We start from the raw sequence: 4,323 nt of genomic DNA on the forward strand, positions 1-4,323 counted from the left end.
CAACACATGCAAAAGAGACATATATACATACATGCTTACATTCATACACAATTACATACATATATATGTGCATACATCCATACGTACAAACATATACACATGCATGCATACATTCATAATAAATGCATACATTCATATATACCTACACGTACATACATACAGCATACATACATAAATACATAAATATATCCATCCATCCATACACACACATACATACACACATGCATACATACATACATGAATACATATATACATAAACACGTACATACATTCATATATAAATACATCTACCCATCAATCAATCCATATGCACATACATACATACGTACATACATTCATACACCCACGCGCACATTCATACATACATACATAAAAGAAGGCTATAAATTATAGGGTTTCTCACTTCACACCATGTCATTAAAACACTGCTAAGAAAAAAATTTAAATGAAATAAAATAAAATAAAATAAAATAAAATTGAATAAAATAAAACTAAATATAGCAAAATAAAAATATATAAACTGTACATAACTCATTTTGAACTTCACTTAATTCTATTTTTTTAGTCTTTCTTTTGTAAACGTTTACATTTTTTTTAATTAATTGAAATAAAAATAAATAACATATAAATGAACGATCAATAACGATACCAATCATTTATAAGCTTCTTTTGAAGCAGTGAGCTGGCAGAATCATTAACTTGCCAAGTAAAATGATTAGTGGCATTTCATCAGTCTTAATGTTCTGATTTCAATTTCTGCATAGGTCAAATTTTTCTTTTATCTGTTTGGGGTCAGTAAATTAAGTACCAGTAAAACACTGGGGTCAATGTTGTCACCCAATCCCTTTCCACAAAATTTCAGTCCTTATGCCTATAGGGAAAAGGATCATTATTATTATTATTATTATTATTATTATTATTATTAGCGTGACAAGCAGGCAGAATTGTTAGTGCACTGGACGAGATGCTTAGCAGCATTTCACCCATTGCTATGTTCTGAGTTCAAATTCCACCGAGGTCGACTTTGCCCTTCATCCTTTCAAGGTCAATGAATTAAGTACCAGTGAAACACTGGGGTCAACTTATCCCCTCCGTCAAGAATAGCTGCCCTTATGGCAAAATTTGAAATCATTCTCATTATTATCAACATCATCATTAATATTATTATTATTATTATTATTATTATTATTATTATTATTGTTCAGTAGTTTTATTTTTATAACGTGCTTTCACTTCACTACCGAGCACAGCTCTGTGCGCCTTGGGTATGTACTGTGGTTTGCTGTGGTGTTCTTATGTTTACTGTATTGAAAGTGTTTTGCGTAGAACGTGTGCAGTACCCAGTAGTGCAATTTTCTGTATGTTATATATATTTGTAAGTCCTGGTATTTTTGTTATTATTATTATTATTATTATTATTATTATTATTATTATTATTATTATTATCATTATTATTACTGTTATTATTATTATTATTATTATTATTATTATTATTATTATTATTATTATTATTATTATTATCATTATTATTACTGTTATTATTATTATTATTATTATCAATATTATCATCATCATCATCATCATTTTTATTATTATTATTATTATTATTATTATTATTATCATTTTGTATTATGAATTCAGAATTGATTTCCAAATTAAAGAATAAATTATATCCTAACTGAAGAATGAATTGAATTTAGAATAACAAATTTCTATACAATATACTTTGCTTTTTTCTTCCAATATATAAGGAACAATCTACTTCGCAGGCAATGCTCGGTGCCTCTGCTAGTACATATTTAAAAGAAGAAAAAGAAAATGGATATTGGGAAATTTATTATTAACAGCAAATTAATCATCATCCCTTACACCTGTTACACACATACATACATACACAGACATACACACACATATATATATACCATTATCATCTTCATCAACATTGTTTAGTGCCTGCTTTCCATGCTGGCTTGGGCTGGATGGTTTAACATGAAGCTGGCCAACTGGAAGCTGTCCAGACTCCAACTGTCTGCTGTGGCATGGTTTCTACAGCTGGGTGCCCTTCCTAACGTCATATATATATATATGTAAAAATATATACATATATATATATATATATATATATATATATATATATATATATATATATATATATGTACGCATGCATCTATGTATGCATATGTATGTTTGTATGTATGTATATATGAAAAAAAGAAGCACACTCTAAGTTACAGGGCAGTATATATTAAAGATAGATAAGGCCGATTTATGGGATTACCTTAGGTTTCACATCCATAAAGGGCTTAGCTTTATGACGTATCATATTGGCTAAAGGCTTCCCTAGCAAGTGGCCTCTCTACAGTAATGGGGTCCTTTCCTCCTCCATACTCTAGAGAGGCTACTTACTAGAGACACCTTTAGCCAACAGGTTTTGGGATCTCATGATACACCATAAAGCTATGCCTTTATGGACATGAAACTTAAGGTAATCCCACTAACTTGCCTTATATATATATATATCATCATCATCATCATTTAACGTCCGCTTTCCATGCTAGCATGGGTTGGACGATTTGACTGAGGACTGGTGGACCAGGTGGCTGCACCAGGCTCCAATCTGATCTGGCAGAGTTTCTACAGCTGGATGCCCTTCCTAACGCCAACCACTACGAGAGTGTAGTGGGTACTTTTACGTGCCACCGGCACGAGGGCCAGTCAGGTGGTACTGGCAACGGCCACACTCAAAATGGTGTTTTTTACATGCCACCTGCACAGGGTCCAGTCCAGCGGCACTGGCAACGACCTCACTCAAATGTTTTCTAATGTACCACCAGCACAAGTGCCAGTAAGGGGAGGCTGGTAACGATCATGCTCAAATGGTGCTATTTACGTGCCACTGGCACAAAAGCCAGACAGCTGTTCTGGCAATGGTCATGCTCAGACAGTGTTGTTAGTCCTCCACTGGCACAGGTGCCAGTCATCGAATGTGGTTCAATTAATATATATATATATATCATCGTTTAACATCTGCCTTCCATGCTAGTATGGGTTGGACGGTTTGACAGGAGCTGGCCAGGCAGGAGCCTGCACCAGACTTCTGTATCTGTTTTGATAGGGTTTTTTCTGGCTGGATGCTCTTCCTAACACCAACCATGCAGTAGAATGGACTGAGTGCTTTTTACATGGCACAAGCACAGGTGAGGTCAGTTTTGGCAATATTTTTACAGCTGGATGCCCTTCCAAAGGCCAACCACTTTACAGTGTGGACTGGATGTTTTTTACGTGACACCTGCACTGACAGGGTCACCAAGTAACTTGCAAGACAAAGATCCTTTGAGAGAGGAGGGAGAACTGGAGGAGGTGATTTTGTGTCAGATGATGAAAGAAGCAAGGGTCTTGCTGTAGGGGAGGTACAAGGTTAACCAGTTGGGGAGAGAACGAGGTGAGGAATGAGGATAGAAACAGGTGTGCTGCCGTAAAGAAGACACAGGGTTACCCAGTTCGTGGGAAGAGAAGGAGAAGGAAGAGAAGGAGAAGGAAGAGAAGGAGAGGGAGAGAAAGTGTGAGAGACTGCAAGTGTGCAAGACAGAGCAGGAGGGAGATGGTGGCAAAGTGCTGGGCATACTCACAAGGGACGGGGATCAGAATAAAAATGGGAGGGTTGAGTAAAAGAAGACAGAGATATAGATGGTGGAAAGTGCCAAGATATACTACTGAGGTTTAAACATCATGATGTGAGGCGCGACATTACCAAAGAAGTGTGAATAGAGAGTGGGAAAGGGGAATAAAGTGAGAGGTGAAAACCTGGGTATATTAAAAGGGGTGGTGGCGACTGGATAGCAATGATACAGGGTTGAGGAGTGAGAGGTAAGTATGGTGCATAAAAGAGGAAATGGGAGGAATAGGTGTAGTTTGCTTTGTTGGGGTCAAGTGTACGAAAAGCTTTCTTGTTCTGTGTAGGTGGAATACACATCGCCTCCAGAACTCATACACACACACACACACACACACATACACACACACACACATACACGTACACATACACACACATACATACACACATATATATACATACAAACAAACATACACACACACATACATACATACACACACACATATATATATAGCACTATTACTGTCTGTTTCTCTTTTCCTTGCTCTCTCTCTCTCTTTCTCTCCCCTCTCTCTTTCTCTCCCCTCTCTCTATCTCTCCCTTCTCTCGTTCTCTCCCCTCTCTCTATCTCTCTCTTTCTCTGCCTTCTCTCTATCTCTCTCTTTCTCTGCCCTCTCTCTATCTCTCTCTTTCTCTCTCTCACTCCCTCT

General features: G+C 36.6%; 1 protein-coding gene across 1 annotated transcript in view; it reads left to right on the plus strand.

Annotated features, from left to right (window-relative positions):
- Window positions 1-4,323, plus strand: part of LOC106876095 (uncharacterized) — a 174,734-nt gene that overhangs the window by 153,055 nt on the left and 17,356 nt on the right. The gene's annotated exons all lie outside the window — the stretch shown is intronic.

Source organism: Octopus bimaculoides, chromosome 18 (assembly GCF_001194135.2).
Source record: "Octopus bimaculoides isolate UCB-OBI-ISO-001 chromosome 18, ASM119413v2, whole genome shotgun sequence".
Taxonomy (NCBI): Eukaryota; Metazoa; Mollusca; class Cephalopoda; order Octopoda; family Octopodidae; genus Octopus; species Octopus bimaculoides.